Genomic DNA, 23,107 nt, shown 5'->3' with positions numbered 1-23,107 from the left:
GTGACCTATAAAAATAGTTATTTCATATGGTTCAACCTAAAAGGGGCAGAATGGAGATAAGAATTGAAGTCTTCTTTTCTTTGCAAAATACTGACTACTGGTTGTGATACAGATTCCAAATTATTCTTTATTAAGAATAGTTTGTCATACATTATAGTTTGTACTCCTGTATATTTAAAATATGGCCTACTTATTAGAAGTATCATTATACTCAACTTGCCAGGAAAACAGAGGAAAGGAAATTAAAATTACTCAAGGAAGAGTTAAGTACTTAATATGTGTCATTACACTTCATTCTCACAGAAGTCCCATTTCACAGATGACAAAACTGAGCATCAATTAAGCTAAGTGGGCTTGCCTGGAGTTTCACGGCTACTAAGTGATGAAATGGATCTGAGGTTGGGCCTGTACTCTTCCTAGTGGACCAAATACTATTTTACTGATTACAATCTATAAAGCACTTGATAAACGTAAGTATTAAATTATCTCCATCTTCCATTTAATTGACTTCATCAACCTCAGAAGCATAGTGATATTTATATCTAATAAAGAACATTTCTATTACCTTTAAAATGGATCCACATTTTTAACTGTAGACGGCGTGCTTTTGGTTAGACAATTTTCAGTTAGAACACAAAACTCTATAAAGCAGGACATTTCCCCTTTTTTTCCCCCTCCAATTCTTGTTCATGCAATTTCTTGACCACATGAAATTTTTACAATCTGTACACTTGGGTTAGTTTTCTAGTGGTTTAGAAAAAAAAGAAATGTGATTCAGAAAAACAGCTGCTCCTAAATGGAATGATATCAGACAGTCTCAAAATAAGCTTGGTCCAAGATTGCTTATTCTCCTATGAATTGGTTGGTACTTCTTGAAACTTCCTCACTTTGCAATGATTATATTAAATCACCTCTCTATTTCTGTAAGATTAGGCTATCAGTGGTTTTAAACCTATTTGTAGAAATTACGCCTCTTCTCCAAATGGAATCTTATGTGGAACATTAATATGTAAATCAGGTAAGAAAAAAAACCAGGGAGGTCTGAAATGGGAGTCCAGAGGCACATCAGGTGGGATCCAGTTTGGGCCTGGAGAGGAGGCTGCCAAGCTCTGTGCAGACTCCTCATATCAGACCATCTCTAAGGTCCCTTGCAAGTTGAAAATTCTATGAACCAATAGCTCTGTTGGGTATCTGTTGGTTATCTTATTGCCATGAAAACCAGTTGTATTCAACAAGGGGAAAATAACAGTAACTGTCTTTCTCTGGGAACATCTGGTCTGGAAATTAGAGCATTTTAGTTCTAATCCCAACTCTGCCACTATTTAGGTCTGTTACCTTGGTTGCTGTCTGCCCATCTATGAAATGAGGATAAAACATTCCCTTCTACTTTATTTTTAAATACATTATCTGGTGGGGTTAAAAATTCCCTTTGACAATAAAATTAGAACAATTGTAAAGTTTTGCCTTCAGGAATATATATGACAAAAGCCGTGGATGTTGACTTTTCATTTCAAAGTCACAAACGTTAACTACCTCCGTTACTACTTATAACAAAATTAAAAACTTGAAATAGAAGTTCTATTAGTGCCTGGGTATAGGGGCAGGTATTCTTTTTCATTTTTGCATAGTTATAAAATTGTTTCCAGGAAAAAGTGGAACAATTCCTTTGTTTAAAAAAAAAAAAAAAGCTGGTTTTTACAGAGTTGATAAGTTTTAGATTTAGATTTAGATAAGATTTAGATTTAGATTCAGATTAATACATGATGCTTATTAAAATACATAAAAAATAAATTCTACCATTTAAACCTATCATAAATGACATTTGTTGAAGATCTTTTAAGACATTCAATATGCAACTGAGATATAGACAAAAAGAATAGTAGGTAGGTAGATAAATATAAGCTGAGTGAGGAGATCAGTAGACAAAAATGGAAATTGTACTCTACATGCTATTTTTTTTTAATTTTTTAAATTATTTCATTTATTTATTTGAGAGAGAGGGAGAGAGCATGAGAGGAGAGAGGTCAGCAAGAGAAACAGACTCCTGAGCAGGGAGACCGATGTGGGACTCGATCCCAGGACTCCAGGATCATGACCTGAGCTGAAGGCAGTCACTTAACCAACTGAGCCACCCAGGCGCCCCCATGCTATTTTTTTTTTTTTTAAGATTTTATTTATTTATCAGAGAGAGAGGTGGGGAGAGAGCGAGCACAGGCAGACAGAATGGCAGGCAGAGGCAGAGGGAGAAGCAGGCTCCCTGCTGAGCAAGGAGTCCAATGTGGGACTCGATCCCAGGACGCTGGTATTGACCTGAGCCGGAGGCAGCCGCTTAACCAACTGAGCCACCCAGGCGTCCCCCGCCATGCTATTTTAAAACAAAAAATAACTTTATACTTTCATGTAGTGAAGGTAAAGGAAATTGAAGTGAAACTGTACAAATTGCTGAACTTTAAATAAATGTTTCTTCACTATGAAAGTTATTATTAGTTCCTAATTTTGTTTACAATTTATTTATTTATTTGTGAGAGAGAGAGAGAGAAAGAGAGTGAGAGATCATGGGGGCAGGAGAGGGGAATTGTGGGGAGAGCCTGAGGGAGAGGAAGAAAGAAACCCAAGCAGACTCCCCAATGAGCACGGAGCCCTATGCAGGGCTTGATCTCATGACCCTGAGATCATGACAACCAAAATCAAGAGTCAGATGCTTAAGCAACTGAGCTACCCAGGCGCCCCCACTAATTCTTTTCAAAAATTTATGAAAAACTCTAGAATGTCAGAATCATTACATAAAAGGTTTTTTAGACTGTATCTATGCATCCCAGCTGATGCAAGAGGAGAGAATCGGCGTGTTCACTCTTCCACCATACTTTTGATTTTTGTGTTGTCATTTACTTTCTGTCTGGTAGTCATAGTTCCCACAGTTATTTAATCTTAGTTTTATATTTAAGTATATTAAAATTTCATCATTAATTCTTTTACAATGGCTTCCATATTCCCTATTCGTTTATTATTTTGATTTAATTTTTGTTGACTGAGTTTCATCATCTAATTTTCTTCCCAAGGTTGAGAAGTCCTGTCCCTTTTCTTTATATCTAAAGAACAGCTGCCTGGCATAATCATTTAGCATTATGTTTGGCTAACTATAAAGAATCTTTCCCCCAACACACATACACATGAGAGATTTTAACACAGAAGTTTATTGCTTTTTCACATAATAGAAGTCTAGAGCAGGCATGATGTCTACATGAATTCATCACTCTTCTATAATTTCTTAAAAAATGATCCTTGTCCTCATGGTCCAAAAAGGCTACTTAAGTGTCAGCCATCATGTCCATATTTCAGACAGTAAGGTGAAGGAATAAATCAAGAAGGATGGAGCCCCCCACCCTTAAGGAGACTTCTTTGAAGTGGCACACAATGTTTCTACTTATATTTCATTAGAGAAACATCAGCTACATGGCTGTGGGATATATAGTCTTTTAGCTGATTGTAATTGGCTCAGAATTTGGGTTCTTCATGTTAAAAAGGAATAAAGTAAATGTAGAGAAATAAACAGCACCTGCCACACCTGGAAGTGGAGTTTGGGGTCACACTTTCATGTTCTCATAACTGTGTAGTCATATACCACTATCTTCAAGCATTTGAATATCACTGCAGAGATTTTTGAATTCAACCTAATTCTTTCTTCTTTTTAAGTAACCTGCCTTTTCTATTTGGATTCTCATATAATTGATTCTTGATACTTGAACATTTGTCTCTGCAGGTATATCTTGGGTTCATCTTTCTATAACATTTTTTTTTTGCAAATATTGATGTATCTTTTTGATTTGCAGATTAAATCTTTATTTAGGAAACATGTCTTCCATTATATCTTTAAATATCATTTCTATCACATCTCTATTTTCCAAGAGTTGAATCTTCTTCTATATGATTTTTATATTTTTGTTCTTTTATTCTTTCTTTCTACCTATTCCTCATGTCTTGACATGCTTTAATCATACTTTATCCCTAGTTTTCATTGTTTGTAATGTAGCATTCACTTGAGATATGTTTTTATTTTCTTTTTACTTCTTTCTCTACCAATCTGCTTTTATCGTCTAATTTATTTTTTAAACCCTAGTAATATTCTTTGAGATATATTTTTAGAGCAATCAGTTATGTTTAATACATTTTGTTCTTATGATAATTTATGTATTTGTTTATTTGATTAGTTATTTTTATGGGTTTTTTTTAAAGATGTATTTATTTGAGAGAGAGATAGCATGAGTGGGGGGAGGAAAGGCAGAGGGAGAGGGAGAGAAGCCTGATGTGGAGTTCTATCTCACAAACCTGAGACCAGGACCTGAACTGAAATCAAGAGTCAGATACTTAGGGGCACCTGGGTGGCTCAGTGGGTTAAGCCTCTGCCTTCGGCTCAGGTCATGATCTCAGAGTCCTGGGATCGAGCCCCGCATCGGGCTCTCTGCTCAGTAGGGAGCCTGCTTCCCCTTCTCTCTCTCTCTGCCTCTCTGCCTACTTGTGATCTCTCTCTCTGTCAAATAAATAAATAAAATATTAAAAAAAAAAGTCAGATACTTAAACAACTAAGCCACCCAGGTGCCCTTAATTAGTTATTTTTAAACATAATAAACCCCTGAAAATCCAACATGAAAACTAGCTCCTTGACAATAATCTGTATCTAACTATATGTTTTCCTCATTGCATCCCAATGCCTTCTGCATCCAAAGTAAGCATCATCTTGAATCCTGTGTTTATCATTCCTTTGATTTCTTTTTATATTGTGTTACTGTATCAATATGTATTACTTAAAACCATCAATAAAAAAAAGGCAACCTACTGAATGGGAGGAAATGTTTGCAAATGATATCACTGATAACGGGCTAATATACAGAATATGTTAAGAATTCACACAGATCAATATTTTAAAAACCGCATAATCCTATTAAAAATGGGCAGTGGAACTGAACAGACATTTCACCAAAAAGACATACAGAAGGCCAACAGACACATGAAAAGATGCTCAACATCTTTTCCCTAATCATCAGGGAACTGCAAATCCAAACCACATTGAGACATAATCTCACACCTGTCAGAAGGGCTAGTACCAAAAAGGCAAGAAATAACATGTGTTGGCAAGGTTGCAGAGAAAAGAGAATCCTTGTGCACTGCTGGTGGGAATGCAAACAGGTGCAGCCACTGCATAAATAGTATAGGTTTCCTAGAAAAATTAAAAGTAGAACTACTGTACAATCCAGCAGTTACACTTCTGGGTAATTCCACTTCTGGGTATTTATATGAAGAAAACAAAAACACTAATTTGAAAAGACATATGATCCTGCATGTTCAATGTAACATTATTCATAATAGTCAACATGTAGAAGCAACCTAAGTGTTTATCCATAGATGAATGGGTGAAGAAGATTTGGTACACACACACACACACACAATGGAGTATTACTCAGCCATAAGGAAGAACAAAATCTTGCCATTTACAACAACATGAATGGACCTAGAGGGTATTAGGCTAAATGAAGTAAGTTGGGCAGAGAAAGACAGACTCTGTGATTTCATTTACATTGTGTGATCTAAAAACCAAAACAAATGGGCAAACAAAGCAAAATGAAACAGACTCTTACTACGGAGGTTGCCAGAGGGGAGGATGGGTGGGATAGGGAAAGGGGATTAAAAGGGGCAAACTTGGGGCACCTGGGTGGCTCAGTCGTTAAGTGTCTTCCTTAGGCTCAGGTCATGATCAGGATCCTGGGATTGAGCCCCCACATTGTGCTGCCTGCTCAGCAGGAGACCTGCTTCTCCCTCTCCCACTCCCCTTGTTTGTGTTCCCTCTCTTGCTGTGTCTCTCTCTGTCAAATAAGTAAATAAAATCTTAATAAAAAGGGGGGACAAACGTCCCATCATAAAGTAAGACATGCAGATGAAATGTACAGCACTGGGAATATAGTTAATAATATTGTAACAACTTTGTGTGGTGACAGATGGTAGCTAGACTTACCTTGGTGATCACTTTGTAATATATATAAACATTGAATCACTGTGTTGTACACCTAAAACAATCATATTGTCTGTTGACTAGACTTCAGTTAAAAAACAAAAACAAAAACAAAACATACACCAAACGTGTTCCTTATAAGCATTATGTATGTGATTATATGTATTATATATACACACATATAATTACATTTATTCTTTATGTTGATTGTTTTTTACTTTATTAATACAATACCACCCTGAATATAATGCTTTTTAATTTATATTATATTGCTGTTTTTTTATCTATATCATAGTGTGTTCATCTGTTTTGGCTACCATATAATACTTCGTGGCATGAATATATCACAATTTATTTATCTACTTTCCTGTTTATAGGCATTTTAATTATTTCTAGGTTATTGTTTTATGAAGAATATTTCTTTTTTTAAAGCTTTTTTTTTTTAAGATTTTATTTATTTATTTGACAGAGAGAGATCACTAGTAGGCAGAGAGGCAGGCGGTGGGGAGAGGGAAGCAGGCTCCCTGCTGAGCAGAGAGCCCAGTGCGGGGCTTCATCTCAGGACCCTAGGATCATGACCTGAGCTGAAGGCAGAGGCTTAACCCACTGAGCCACCCAGGCGCCCCTATGAAGAATATTTTAATAAACATTCTCCCACATGTATTTTGTCATATAAGTCCAGGAGTTTCTTGGGTTTACTGCCTAGGAGTGAAATTGTTGAGTTATGGAGTTTGTCCAAAATAGAATTCGTTATGTTATCCTCTAAAGCAGCCTCCTCTCTACCTCCCTATTTCTGTGTAGTAATATCCCAATCACCAGCAACTTTGGCTCCCCAGTCCTCCTTTGTTCCCTGTATCCAATTGATTGCCAAGCCTAGAAAGCTCTTGCCTTCCCATGATATTTCTCATCTCTCCTGTTCAAGCCTCATTAATTCTCCTTTACTCCCTATTCCTCTTAGTCAATCTGTTCCAATCACATCATTTCCCTGTTCCCATCCTTCAGTGGCTCCCTATTGTCTATGAGATTAAGTGGACCCATAATCCAACAAAGTCTTCCACAATGAGACTCCAGTCTACCTTTCCAGCCTTAATGTTTCTCTTTCAGTAGCAGAGAATGTTTGAGTTGCAAGGGACCTTAGAGATGATCTGATCTGACCCACTGACCTACAGATGAGGAAACAGAGGCCCAGAGAGAAAAAAGGATTTTACCACGGTCACATATGTGATCCATTTGAACAATCTTATGGCTATTGCAGGCACTTCAGGATGAAGACAGAGAGCTTTGTGATCTTCTGTCTTGAGTTAAGGACAGTGGAGTGAAATAGTTGTAGATAGGGAGGAAGCATCATTTACCATGTCAAGAAAAATATTGAGGCTCTTGTGCTGAACCATAAAGAATGGACCCTTGTGTTACTATCTTGAACACAACAATTGTTGCACTATATTAAGATGTAATTATTGTTTGGGAATGAAAGGGTGAAGCTGTGCTCTTGAAGATAGTCCATCAGTAGTGTCTACACTCTATCCCCAGGTAAAGATAGCAAAAAAATTTTAGGCATAAGTACTTGGGTTGTTGTTTCCTATTCCTCAAACGTCTAAAGCTCAAGAGTGACATTATACAGCCCATCACTCACTCATTGATTATATGTCCTATATCCTCTCTTTCCCCAGGATAATAATAATACCTACCTCATAAAGGTAGTATGAGAACTGAATGAGATAATCTAGTTAAAGTACTTAGCAAATAGAAAACACTCAGCAAATGCTATTGATTATTATTTCACAAGCAAGACTGACAGATATGGAGCAGGGTTGGTAGGGAGAGGAAAAAAGAGAAAGAGACTTTAAGTCCAACCTTACTACTCAGACCTCCCATCTAGGGCCCCTGCATCTCTTTGAAAGACATGCTTGCCAGGCACAATTACTACCACTGCCTTGTGGAATAGGACTGGTCTTGAGCACCTTGGGATTGAGCTAATGTTAGAATGATCAAAATTTAGACTATATGTAAATATATATGCATAATATGCTATATATGTCTTTTAAATACTTATCTATACACATGTATGTCTTTTAATTTTTTTTTGTTTCTGTGTTCCTTTTGGTCTCCGTTAGTAATTAATAAAGCCTGTCCATTTTGTGTAAGGTGACCCAGGAGAAGATTTTTTTTGTTTATTCATGTTGAGTCAGAGTATTTAAGAGGCAGCAGCAGGCTAATGGAAGAGGGCTCCTTTCACCTTGAAAATAAAGGTGAAAGTGATGGAGAGAACCATCTTACTACTCTTCCAAGCTTTGCTGTCTCTCCTGGAGAATACCTTTCTAGGGGCTAAACCTGCAATTCCAGACAAGTTCTAACCAAAAGAAAAGGTTGGCCTTTTGGAACTGGAATGATTCATGATAAAAAGCAAGTTAGGGAAGGTTATGGAGGAAGATGAAAGCAAGGCTTGTCATCTTTTAGCTGTCAGTCAGTTAAAATTAGTAAATATTTATTGTGAGTCCACTGTGGGCTAATCTAATGATAGATATGATCCTTGCCCTCAAAGTCAAACATCCAAAGTGAAAAGGTCAATATGTACATGAGTGGAATGGAAAAACAAGTTAAAAAAACAACAAGGCCTGTCATAAAAAAACATACCAAATAAGGGGAACAGAGAGTCAGCAGGTTCTGCAAATGTAACATGGAGAGAGAGCTCACTGAGCTAAGTGCACTTCCAGTATGAAGAGGGAAGGACTAGCCCTAGGTATTTTTTAAAATGTAAACATTGGATAGTGGAAAGGAAGAAGAAATGGCCAGAGTGGACATAAAGTATCAGGAGAATGTAAGGTGTTTAATACAGGCAGTGAGAGGATCTTTCTGGCTTGGATCAAGAGTTCCTTTAGGGTACTAGCCTGGAAGGAAGACTTTGAATGCCAGGGTGAGGAACTCAGCTTCACCCTGCAGAACATGAGATACTCTTTAAAATGTTTGAGGCGGTTAGTGAAATAATGAGTAACTTTTGAGGATGGCTGGACATTAGGGAGACAGGTTAAGACACTTCAATAGAAAACCCTTAACATTTCAGCAGTACTTGAGTCTTGGGGAGACTTCTAAATGTGTCAAATGTGGGATGCCTGGGTGGCTCAGTCGGTTAAGCCACTGCCTTCGGCTCAGGTCATGATCCAAGTGTCCTGGGATCGAGTCCTGCATCAGGCCCTCTGCTCAGGGGGAGCCTGCTTCTCTCTCTGCCTCTGCCTACTTGCGTGCTTGTGCTCTCTCTCTCTCTATGACAGATAAATAAGTAAATAAATAAATAAATCTTTAAATGTGTCAAATGTTTAGGAAATTCAGAATTTTTTTTTTAATGGTAACTGCTGACTTGCTCCACAGAAAAAGGAGAGAAAAGAGCAAATGGAATTTTATTTAACGCAGAAGACAGTTATTTTGCTAGCACTGACTTGCACTGCTGACAGTTTGGGGTCAACTCTGGCAGAGGCCACTTCCCTGGAAAGAGTGGCACACAGTTCTCAGTTCACAGAGTGAATGTAGGAAGACAGACAGCCTTCAAGGTTGGAGAAAACTAAAGCCCTCAAAGGGCTTCATGATGTTCTTTTCTCTTCTAAAGTAAATTTCTACTTCATTAAAAACAAAATCCCACTTGGCTAAAATCCTCTCTTTATACTAATATGACCAGGAAATTTCACATATAAAGAACTGTTTCCTCTTTTTAGCTAGAAGTTTCTGTAGGCCCAACTTGTGTCAAGATTTTTTATTTTTATTGTCTTGTTTTGTTTTGTTTTGTTTTTGAAATTGAACGCTTCATAGACAGTGGCCTCAGCTGATAAGGACACAGGCTGTTCACTCTCAGACATCAAAGTGTTTCCAGGATTGCTAACAGTGATGGCATATTTGGAATGTTCTTTACATGAAACCGACCTAAAGGAGCCAAACGTCTGCTCTTTATTATCAGAGTCAGGTAGTGGATGGATGTAATCCAGGTTCCTGGTCTAGGGATACTGAATTGAAAGCAAGGTGGCTCCATTGGACAAGACTGAGGTGGAGGTCACTGAAATGAGGGGCATAGAGAGGAGTTAGGAGCAGTACTTAGGTCTACTGAGACCTTAGTCCAGCGATCTGTCCACCAAGCTGCATATACACCTATTATGAGGTTTAGAGACTTCTGCCACTCTCTTGCCTCCTCCATAGCCACCCGTGATTGCTTACCCAAGCAAGAAGCTTTGGGCTCACTCCCATACCAAACCTGCCTTGGCAAAGAGGGGTGGGGGGCAGATGTTGCTTCAGAATCAAACTTATGTCACAAGACTCTTGCTTGTTTGACCTGACATATCCTTGATCGGTTCTAACCTCTGCCAACTGTTATCCATTAACCTACTTCTCCTATTTTTCTGACATCTGATAACTAAGGTCCTATACTTGCACCAGCTTAAGACCAGCCAAACATTTACTCCATTGCTATGCATCACCCTGAATTAAACCTGCATCAATATGATTATTTACTTTTCATGTGGTCGCAGGTAGTTGTGTTAACAGACCAAGTAGTTTCAGGCAGAGCTCCCATCTAACCTGTGACATGACTTTCAACCAGCAACCAGGTTATGATGCCCCATGGGACTTGATTCCCTTTGGGGTAATAGTGCAGGCCTGGAGAGCTGGGATGTGAGAATGAGATCCAACCAGTGGAGGGGAAGTGTCAGTGGAGAACAGATGCAGCAGTAGATGCTAGGAGCAAGTTCAGTCTAGAAAGTGTGTCCTGAGAGGTTGGAGGTACTTCATGATTGGTGGGAACAGGAGGCATTCAGAAATTTAGACAAGTAACCAGGCAGCTCAGAAGAGTCTGGAGCTGGTTAGCAGAAGCCCAGCCCCATGACTCAGCTCAGGGGTGTGTGTTGGTGATGGCAGAGGTAGCTTTGAAAGAGAAGGCAGAGCTTTGGTTCTAGAAGAACACATGGTCTTGTTCCCGACCGTTTCCCAACCAAAGTCTCAATTATTGGCTCCCTTTCAAAAGCTTCTTCAGTCCCTCACCTTAGGGGACATCTTCCTTCTCTCAGTGGGTTCCTGTATCATCTCTGTCCTCTGCTGTCAACCCAAATCTTGGGCTCTGGTTTTGCTCCCTGCTCGCTCCTTGAACTGACCACTGAGTTTTTCTCTCATTTCCAATGCCCAAATCAAGTGCAAGGAAGGAAATGTTGCCAGAACTGTGCATGTTTAGGTCAATCGTGGTTCCAGATACCCTGACCCAATTCAGGGGCTGAGGCCCCTAACACACCAGAAAGGAGAGGTTGGACACAATGGAACTACATAATTTACTGAGTCAGAGGTGAAGTTATAGGGATAGGGAGCTAGTTATTAGAGCTGGGACAGGGTAGACTAGATTTGAGAAATGGCAAAATTATACATGTTGGAACTAGGGCAGCAAATCTCCAAGTACTTCTCAAATTTTTTCCCCCATAAGGTTAGTGCTTATCAAATATCAGTAAGCTTCAGAACCCAGTGCCTGCACACATTATGACTTAGTAGGTCTGGGGAAGGGATTACAGTCTAGGACTCTGCAATTTTTCTTGTATATCTTTCGAAGAAATATTTGCTTTATGCATATTAAGCAAAAATGACATATGTATTTTCCCCTTTTCATTCACATGGTAGCATACCATGCACACTGTTTTGTACTTTTTTTTTCCATTTAACAATGTTTCTTTGAGGGTGTAACCATACCAGTATATATTTCTCATTCTTATTACTGACCACATAGTATTCCGTTGTGGGAGTATATCATAATTCATTTAATGGTATACCGCTGATGGACACACGGAACAGTGTGAACAGTGTAGCAACAAGTACCATGTGTACATGTAATTTCCCACATAAGTGATTATATCTGGATACATTCTTAGAAGTGGAATTATTGGGCCAAATGGTAAGAGATTTTGTGATTTGGGTAGATATTGCCCAATTGCCCTTCACAGAAGTTCTATTTATTTATACTCCTACGAGCATGAGTACCATTTGTTCACAAAATCTAGCCAGCAAACTGTACTGTCAAACTTTTTAACTTTGCCAATAGGATAGGTCAAAAACGTATCTCATTGCTGTTATAATTTATAATTCTTTTACCATGAGAGGAAGATGAGCATACTTGAATATGTTTGAGAGTCATTTGTATTTGTGTTTGTGAAGCCTGTTTGTTTCCTTTGACTAGTTTTCTGCTGGATCTTTTGATCTTTATTTTACTGGTTTGCAGAAACTCTTTATCTATTAGAGAAATTAAGCCTCTGGTTGGGATCTGAGCTGCAGATATTTCCCCCAGTTTGTCTTTTATCTTTTGGCTTCCCTTTTGGTGGCTTCTGCAGAATAGCTTTTAATAAAAATGTAACTTATGAATTCATTAATGTTTTATGCAAGGGGCCCATAGGGACTTCTGGATTTTATGTTATTTAAAAGGTCTTCCCCATTCTGAGATTATGAAAAATTATCCCATATAATTTTATAGTATCTTTATGGATTTTAAAAAATATATTAAATCTTTAATCCCAATAGAATTTATTCTAGGAAAAGATGTAAAATTTGGTTGCAACTTATTTTTTTTTCTGGATAGCTATGCAGTTTCCCCAGTAAATTTTACTAGATAATCTGTTCCTTACTTTTATCATTGCCCATATTTGCATTGCCCCTTTTATCATATTCTAGATTCCATATAGATTTGGGTTTAACTCCAGACTTTCTCTTCTGTAATATGACTGTATCTGTCTCTTCATGCACCAATACCACACTGTTTTAATTATACTAGCTTTTTTTTTGTTTTTAAAGATTTTATTTACTTAAGTGTCAGAGAGAGAGAGAGAGAGAGGCAGGCAGAAAGAGAAGCAGGCTCCCCATTGAGTAAGGAGCCTGATGTGGGACTTGATCCCAGGACCCTGGGATCATGACCTGAGCCAAAGGCAGACACTTAACCGACTGAGCCATCCAGGCATCCTATACCAGCTTTAAAAGGTAGTTCTAATGCAGGTGATCCCTGGAGTGCACTTTGAAAAACACTGTCATAGGAGCTAATACAGAACTAGACCAATGTAGAGTAGGATTATAAGTTGATTTCAACAATGAGGGGAGGAAGGATACTAAAGAAGAGCATTTGGAAAAGATGAGGATTTCATAATTCAAGCTGTATCCATCTGTATCACTAATTTGAGTGACTCCTACACCTTGACAGCAGTGAGATATATACAGATAATGGGTCATATCTTTCTTTATGAATAATATTGACTCCTACACAGACCAGAATCTATAGTTGAGGATTTGACTATGGCAGTGACTATGATATGTTACTGGCATGACTAATCAATTTTGACAATTTCAGGGAGAATATGGAAAAGAGAAGACAGGCTGCTCCTTTTAAAAAATTTTCCTATTTTTGGGGTGCCTGGGTGGCTCAGTGGGTTGGGGCCTCTGCCTTCAGCTCGGGTCATGGTCCCAGGGTCCTGGAATCGAGCCCCACATCGGGCTCTTTGCTCAGTGCAGAGCCTGCTTCCCCCTCTCTCTCTCTGCCTGCCTCTCTGCCTACTTGTGATCTCTGTCTGTCAAATAAATAAAATCTTAAAAAAAAATTTCCTATTTTCCTATTAACAAATATAACTTCATATTGTCTCTTTTAATAGGAATTTTTTTTCAGTTGTTAGTTTTGTTTATTTGTATGGCTTATGGCTCTTAGGTTAATATAAGAGTACCTTTATGTGATAATTATTATTTATTCAGTGTACATGTGTGGATTTATAGATTTATGGGCTACTATTACAAGGGACATATTGATCAGAAAGGGTACTTTTATATAATGATTGTGTGCATACATAAACCATTCATTCATTCATTCAACATGTATGAATTGAGCTCCGATTGTGTTGCCAAGAACTTTGATAAGTGCTAGGGATGCACTAGGTAGCAAAACCAGGAAAGAAAAAAAGAAGAAGAAAGATGAATGCATATGAAAGAACTTGTATTAGTTTCTTAAGACTAATACAACAAAGTATCACAAACTGGGTGGCTTTAAAAAAAAAAAGTATTCTCTCATAATTCTGAAGGCCAATAGTCCAAAACCAACCTGCCAGCAGAGACATGCTCCCTCAGAAGGCTCCAGGAAAATCCTTCCTTGCCTCTTCCTAGCTTCTAGTCATTGTCTGCCATCCTTGGCAATCCTTGGTTTATAGTTGCATCACTCGAGTCTCTGGCCTCATCTCCACAGGACTGACTTTTCTCTGTATGTGTCTATGTCTGTTCACAGCCATCTTTTAAGGACACCAGTGCCAGCTTTAACCCAGTATGATCTCATCTTTACTTGGTTCTGTCTGCAGACTATTTCCAACTAAGGTCACATTCAGAGTTATCAAGAGTTAGGACGTCAACATATCTTTTTGGAGGACACTTATCAAAATGTAAGGCAGAAATAATATCTCTCTTAATCATCAAGTTAACCGTTAAAGTTACTTAACAATCAAGTTACCTTAACCATCAAGTTAGCTTTCTTTTTTAAAAGATTTTATTTATTTTTTTGTGAGAGAGAGAGAGAGAAAGAGTGTGTGCGTGTGCATGCTTAAGCGAGCATGGAGGAGGAGGGGCAGAGGGAGAGAGAGAAGCAGACTCCTAGCTGAGCAGGGAGCCCAATGCGGGGCTCCATCCCAGGACCCTGAGATCATGACCTGAGCTGAAAGCAGACACTTAACGACTGAGCCACCCAGGCGCCCCTCAAGTTAGTTTTAAAACATAATTTAAAAACAGTTGTCTATTTAACTATTTAATTCAATCAAATGGGAGTGGAGACAATGGAAATAAGAGATGGCGCAGGGCAGGAGTTGTAGGATTTGGGACACCCAGGGGTGGGAAAAACCCTCTGGAAGAGGAACTGGAATGGGCCAAAAAAACATCTTTACAGTTCCATGGAGGGTCTGTAGTCTCCTGGTTAAGGCAAACTATTCCTACTTTTGTGGAGGAGACACTAACCTGGACTGCTTTTTCCCTTGGAAGAGGTAGTAGAAACCAACATATACCCTCCCTGACTGCCCTATTCCACTGAGACTGCAGAAAAATAAGGTACTCGGCTTCTCCCTCCCCACCCCCGCCCCCACTCCACCGCCCTCTGCTTCCTGCCCTTGGGAACCTTGGCCTCGGCCAACCTTCCTTAATGTGAGATCTGTTTCAGTCCAGGAACATGATTCTCAAAGCATATTTCTATGTCTTTGGTTTCCTAGCAGGCTGTACCGTTTCCAGAGCCAATATTTTCATGAAGATGGCACTGTGACTGTGGTTAAGATTCCATTTTATTGTATCTATTAGCATTATTTTTTAAAAAGTATAGTAACAGATTCAGAATCAAGAACTCTAGGAGGAACCCATATTTTCCTACTGGTGACATGAGGAGCTGTAACAGAAGTTCTGTCTGGCAATAGATGTAAAAACAATTTTAGTTGCTACATAGAGAGCTAGCCCTCAGTTAACAAGTAAATTTGTTTTCATTTGCCTTCAGCTGCACACAGCTGGCTTCTTCCCTCACCCCTACGGAGAGGCTCAGTGTCCCCCTCCTGTCTTCTCCCTTCAGCCTATAAAAACCCACGCTCAAAAAGCATTTGATAGAAGTTGCTGTGGCTGATATCGAAGAGATTACTGCCTATGTTCTCCTCTAGGATTCTGATGGATTCCTGTCTCACGTTGAGGTCTTTTATCCATTTTGAGTTTATCTTTGTGTATGGTGTAAGAGAATGGTCGAGTTTCATTCTTCTACATATAGCTGTCCAGTTTTCCCAGCACCATTTATTGAAGAGACTGTCTTTTTTCCACTGTATATTTTTTCCTGTTTTGTCGAAGATTAATTGACCATAGAGTTGAGGGTCCATATCTGGGCTCTCTACTCTGTTCCACTGGTCTATGTGTCTGTTTTTATGCCAGTACCATGCTGTCTTGGTGATCACAGCTTTGTAATAAAGCTTGAAATCAGGTAACGTGATGCCCCCAGCTTTATTTTTGTTTTTCAACATTTCCTTAGCGATTCGGGGTCTCTTCTGATTCCATACAAATTTTAGGATTATTTGCTCCAGCTCTGTGAAGAATACTGGTGGAATTTTGATCAGAATGGCATTAAAAGTATATATTGCTCTAGGCAGTATAGACATTTTAACAATGTTTATTCTTCCCATCCAAGAGCATGGAATGGTCTTCCATCTTTTTGTGTCTTCTTCAATTTCTTTCATGAGTGTTCTGTAGTTCCTCGAGTACAGATCCTTTACCTCTTTGGTTAGGTTTATTCCCAGGTATCTTATGGTTCTTGGTGCTATAGTAAATGGAATCGATTCTCTAATTTCCCTTTCTGTATTTTCATTGTTAGTGTATAAGAAAGCCACTGATTTCTGCACATTGACTTTGTATCCTGCCATGTTGCTGAATTGCTGTATGAGTTCTAGTAGTTTGGGGGTGGAGTCTTTTGGGTTTTCCATATAAAGAATGATGTCATCTGCGAAGAGAGAGAGTTTGACTTCTTCATTACCAATTTGGATACTTTTATTTCTCTTTGTTGTCTGATTGCTGTTGCTAGGACTTCCAATACTATGTTGAACAAGAGTGGTGAAAGTGGGCATCCTTGTCTTGTTCCTGATCTCAACGGGAAGGCTGCAAGCTTTTTCCCATTGAGGATGATCTCTTCAATATCAGCCACAGCAACTTCTTTCAAGATATGTCTCCAAAGGCAAAGGAAACAAAAGCGAAAATAAACTTTTGGGACTTCATCAAAATCAAAAGCTTCTGCACAGCAAAGGAAACAGTCAAAAAAACAAAGAGGCAACCCATGGAATGGGAGAAGATATTTGCAAATGACAGTACAGACAAAAGGTTGATATCCAGGATCTATAATGAACTCCTCAAACTCAACACACATGAAACAGGCAAACATATCAAAAAATGGGCAGAAGATATGAACAGACACTTCTCCAATCAAGACATACAAATGGCTATCAGACACGTGAAAAAATGTTCATCATCATTAGCCCTCAGGGAGATTCAAATTAAAACCACATTGAGATATCACCTTACACCAGTTAGAATGGCCAAAATTAACAAAACAGGAAACAACATGTGTTGGAGAGGATGTGGAGAAAGGGGAACCCTCTTACACTGTTGGTGGGAATGCAAGTTGGTACAGCCTCTTTGGAGAACAGTGTGGAGATTCCTCAAGAAATTAAAAATAGAACTTCCCTATGACCCTGCCATTGCACTCCTGGGTATTTACCTCAAAGATACAGATGTCGTGAAAAGAAGGGCCATCTGTACCCCAATGTTTATAGCAGCAATGGCCATGGTCACCAAACTATGGAAAGAACCAAGATGCCCTTCAACAGATGAATGGATAAGGAAGATGTGGTCCATATACACTATGGAGTATTATGCCTCCATCAGAAAGGATGAATACCCAACTTTTGTAGCAACATAGACGGGACTGGAAGAGATTATGCTGAGTGAAATAAGTCAAGCAGAGAGAGTCAATTATCATATGGTTTCACTTATTTGTGGAGCATAACAAATATGGAGGACAAGGGGTGTTAGAGAGGAGAAGGGAGTTGGGGTAAATTGGAAGGGGAGGTGAATCATGAGAGACTATGGACTCTGAAAAACAATCTGAGGGGTTTGAAGTGGCGGGGGTGTGGGAGGTTGGGGTACCAGGTATTATAGAGGGCACGGATTGCATGGAGCACTGGGTGTGGTGAAAAAATAATGAATACTGTTTTTCTGAAAATAAATAAATTGAAAAAAAAAAAAAGCATTTGATAATCTCACTTACACAGTTGTGTTAATGGCTGGTAAATGGCAAAAGGAAGTTTGGAGAATGTGGATGAAAGCACTCTTAAGTAGGAATCCAAGGCTTGACTTGTTTAGATTCTATTGTACCCTAGTGTTGAGGGGACATGCTCCTAGACTTTTGAGGGCAGGAATGCCTAGGTTTTTTAATCCAAGCTCCATCACTTATTAGCTGTATGATCAAAAACCTTAATTAATATAGGTGCTCCTAAATGTTCTTTTCTTGAAAGTGGATATTGTAGTACTTACTTTACCAGATTATTTGTCAGATAACACAGTACTTGACATACAGGAAGGGCCTGAAAGGATAATCATGGTAATTTGCCAATCGAAGAGGACTTAAGATGTTATACTCTTTAAGAGAGAATTCTTTTGCCTTTTTGCCCAACCAATTAGTGAACATTCGCTTCTTCTAACAAACATTAAGCAGCACTGTGGTTCTGATGAGCAGTGACAACTTTCCATAGAACTAGCTCTTAACAAGCTTGCCTGTAGGCAGATTTAGGAAGGCAGAGATGCCCTGGGAGAAAGACAGGATGTGTCCCCTCTGGAATAGTTTCCAACCCCCAGCCAGGGAACTCTTCGACCAGTTGCCACACCGCTGCTTCTCCAGGGCCCTCACCTGTTTCAAGAGCCTTAGGCTTACGTAAGAGGCAGAGAGAAACATGGAAACAGAAAAGAGACAAAGTACCTGGACTGTAATTTTGTTTCTTCTCTCTTATCAGGCTCTCTCTTATCTCTGAAGATTCCATGTTTTCAATGATTAAGTTAGTTCCTTGGAAGTTGCTTGTCCCCATCGTCCATCCAGTCTCTCCCATGGGTCACTGGTATGCAATCATAACTATTTTTCAAGGTTATATGGGGTCATCCTTCATTAGACTGGAGTCCCCCAAGAAAGAAGACCATGTATCTCATACATTCATTCATTTGTTCGTTCATTTATATATCATTTATCATTGTAAGATTAATAATAATGGTCAATATTAAGTTCTTCCTATATGCCAGATAACTTGCTAAAATTTTCCCATATTATCTAATTTATTTTATCCCAAAAACTCTGTGGTGTAGGTACTATTTATATTTCATTTTCTTAAAAAAGATGTATTTATTTATTTGAGGGAGAGGGAGAGAGAGAAAGAGAGAGCAGGAGGAGGAGGAGAGGGCGAGAGAATCCTTAAGCAGACTCCCCACTGAGCATGGAGCCCATTGCAGGGCTTGATCCCAGGATCCTGAGATGATTACCTGAGCTGAAACCAAGAGTTGGATACTCAACCGACTGAGCCACCCAGGCACCCCTGTATCTCATTTTTTTAAATGAGGAAATTGAGGTGCAGATACTACCTTCCCAGCCACATGACTAGCAAGTGAAAGAATCTGGTTTCTACCTTTTGCCCAAGTCGGTACTAAGGAGATACTGAGTAGTATAAAAGACATGCAAATGATAGTTCTTGTCCTCCAGGAACTTAAAACTTAGATGGGTACATAAGACAAAACAATTAAGCAGTCATGTATAACAGAATATAACTAAATATTTAAATAAATCTAACTGGACAAAGGAAGTTAGTGTGGGGTAGACCATTAAAATTCGAGATCTTAAGCTTGAAGAGATGAAATCAAGGCTTCTACAAAGGTACAGGTGGTTGGGGAGGGGAGGAAGGAAGGCGGGAGGTGTATGACTGTGGCAGGTAGAGAAAGGAGGCATGCCTACCACCAGACAGAGTGCTAGGAGATACGACCCAGAGTGGCTGGAGTGTTTGGGAAAGAAGTATAGAGCCTTCTTTCAAACAGACTATGTAAAGTTGCTCAACCTTTTCTTAAGAAGAGTGTGGTACAATCAAAACTGTGACTTAAGAGGATTAAAAAAGTGTCAAGAAGGAGAATAGGAATCTAGAAAGCTAGTTAGGACATTTCTTGAGCAGTCTAGGAATGATATAAAATTCTGGACTAAACTAATGACAGTATAAATGGTCGGGAAGAAACAGTATAAATTTCAAAGGAAGAGCTGATTGAACTTTGTGATTGATTAGTTATGAGTGATAAGGAAGAAGATGGAATTTTAAAAATGTCTTGCAGGGTTTGAGCCAGGGAAATGGTAGTAATAAAATCAGAAAGTTAGTGAAGGAAGATGTATCTAGTTGTAGACATTTTAAATGTAAGTACTGCAGATAGCTAGATGAATGTTCAGTTGGAGCAGGAGATGTGTGATTAGAGCATGGGAGAGGAATTAGGATTGTTCAAATAAAGTTGCTGTTACCTAAGGAATAAACATGCCCATACCTGCATGTGGATGGACTGGGGCTACTCATTTGCTTTCAAGACAATTCCCCCTTAAGTATCTTGCATTTCTGCACATCTTGTGAATGAAGTACTGACAACCCATTTGTCCAAAATATCTTTTCAAGGATGTTTGTGTAACAAACAGCCATGGAAGACAGACATGATGCCTCCGTCTAAAGACGTATATAACAGTATACAACTGTATACAAAGTATAAAACAGTATAACACAGATGATGTCTCCCTATAGAGCAAAGAGCAGGCATGTTTACTGACCACTATAAAAGATTTGGTTTCCCTGCATTCAGAGTTCCTCTACTGTAACACAGCCCACAGGCATCTATTTGGGCCCATCTGCATTGTTTCCAGGGCACTAGGGAGCAATGAAAGCCAATGTCAGTGTGCTAAAGCTCAGGCTACTTGCTGTGCTGTGAGCGATACAGTCCTTTGTCTCTGGCGCAGAGTCTTCTACCAGCATCCATGAAACTGTGTCAAGATAATCTGTTAGCCTGTCAATTTGGTAAACTCTTAGATCTCTTTGCAGTTCTTTAAAGTTAGATGAGGAGGTCTTTTAGAAGGGACAACCAGCTCTGCTACTGAGGGAAGGCTCCCAGAAGTGATACTCTTCATTATGTCTCCTTGTATATCATCTTGTATCAATCTCACTGGCCCATAAAGATCCCTGCTATAGACTGAATGTTTTTGCTCCCCTCAACTTCATGTGTTGATATCCTAACCCCCAACAATATTAGGAAGGTGATTAGGGGAGGTAATTAGGTCATGAATGGGATTAGTGTCCTTATAGAGGAGACCCCAGAGAGCTCCCTCCCCGCCTCCACCATGTGAGGACACAATGGTTCCATGTGGGGACACAGTGATTCCACTTCCACCAGGAAGTGGGCTCTCTCCAGAATTCATCCGTGTTGGCACCTTGATCTCAGAATTCCAGTCTCCAGAACTGTGAGAAGTAAAGTTCTATTGTTTATAAAAGCTACCCAGTCTATAGTAGTTTATTCTAGGGGCCCACACTGACTAAGACAATCCCTGTGGTTAAAACTTTTCCCACTGGGTTACCTTATAGGTATAGTTTAGCCCCGTGCTTTCAGACTAAGTGTTCCCGTATTGTCCAAACAGCATGGCCAGAGAAGTCACAATGTATCTTGAGCCCTTCATTTCAGGGTCAGGATAGAAAGAAGTGAGGACTGAGCAAGAATTGGTCAGAAGAAATTGAGCCTGGCTGTAGGAGGGTGCCCTATGCAATGTAGGTGGGGGAGGGGATGATTTGACTAACTTGGGCTTGATTCTAGGTGAATATAGAGACCTTGAAGTAAAAAGTGCAGACAATACACAAGCCATGTAGACTGAACTACTGCAGTCCTTAGAAGGTAGGCACAGCTAGCTCCTGGCTGAGTTATTATTGTGTGGCATTATTAAAAGTGGAAAGTAGTGAATTCAGTTCAAGTCAGTTGGTTCAACACTTATTAAATGTTTACTATCTGCTAGGGATGCAGTGATCTACTGGGGAAATAACAGTATCTCAAGGATACACAAATAAGTATGATAGAACATAATACATGCAATAATAAAGATACATGCCAGGTATATAGGAGAAGAGTCAGTCCTTGGTTTGGAGGGGAACAGAAGAAAGTAGCCAGAAAAGGACCACTGAGAAACAGACCCAGGTGTAGCATTTCAAAGGATAAACAAAATGAATATGAGTTTTCCTAGGAGTATGGAGTGTTTGGAATACATGGGTCAGCCCAGAGTTTGGGGGAATAAGAAGGAAACTGCAGGAATTAAGTAGTTAACAGAACCTGGTAAAGTGTTCCAGAATTCAGGGTCAGACTCTGAACCCAGGACAGAAATAATCTACTAAAAAGGAAACTGAGGGGGACCTGGCTGGTTCAGTTGGTGGAGCATGTGACCCTTGATCTTAGGGTCATGAGTTCAAGCCCCACGTTGGGGGTAGAGCCTACTTAAAATTAAAAAGTTTTTTTAAGAAAAGGAAACTGCCGATTTGGATGCCTTTATATCACTCTTCGCAGATGATATGATACTATATGTGGAAAACCCAAAAGACTCCACTCCAAAACTGCTAGAACTTATACAGGAATTCAGTAAAGTGTCAGGATATAAAATCAATGCACAGAAATCAGTTGCATTTCTCTACACCAACAGCAAGACAGAAGAAATAGAAATTAAGGAGTCAATCCCATTTACAATTGCACCCAAAACCATAAGATACCTAGGAATAAACCTAACCAAAGAGACACAGAATCTATACTCAGAAAACTATAAAGTACTCATGAAAGAAATTGAGGAAGACACAAAGAAATGGAAAAATGTTCCATGCTCCTGGATTGGAAGAATAAATATTGTGAAAATGTCTATGCTACCTAAAGCAATCTACACATTTAATGTAATTCCTATCAAAGTACCATCCATCTTTTTCAAAGAAATGGAACAAATAATGCTAAAATTTATATGGAACCAGAAAAGACCTCGAATAGCCAAAGGGATATTGAAAAAGAAAGCCAACATTGGTGGCATCACAATTCCAGACTTCAAGCTCTATTACAAAGCTGTCGTCATCAAGACAGCATGGTACTGGCACAAAAACAGACACATAGATCAATGGAACAGAATAGAGAGCCCAGAAATAGACCCTCAACTCTATGGTCAACTAATCTTCGACAAAGCAAGAAAGAATGTCCAATGGAAAAAAGACAGCCTCTTCAATAAATGGTGCTGGGAAAATTGGACAGCCACATGCAGAAAAATGAAATTGGACCATTTCCTTACACCACACACAAAAATAGACTCAAAATGGATGAAGGACCTCAATGTGCGAAAGGAATCCATCAAAATCCTTGAGGAGAACACAGGCAGCAACCTCTTTGACCTCTGCCGCAGCAACATCTTCCTAGGAACAACGCAAAAGGCAAGGGAAGCAAGGGCAAAAATGAACTATTGGGATTTCATCAAGATCAAAAGCTTTTGCACAG

The sequence above is a fragment of the Mustela erminea genome, chromosome 7, assembly GCF_009829155.1.
Source record: "Mustela erminea isolate mMusErm1 chromosome 7, mMusErm1.Pri, whole genome shotgun sequence".
Taxonomy (NCBI): Eukaryota; Metazoa; Chordata; class Mammalia; order Carnivora; family Mustelidae; genus Mustela; species Mustela erminea.
Note: the sequence above shows the minus strand (reverse complement) of the source record.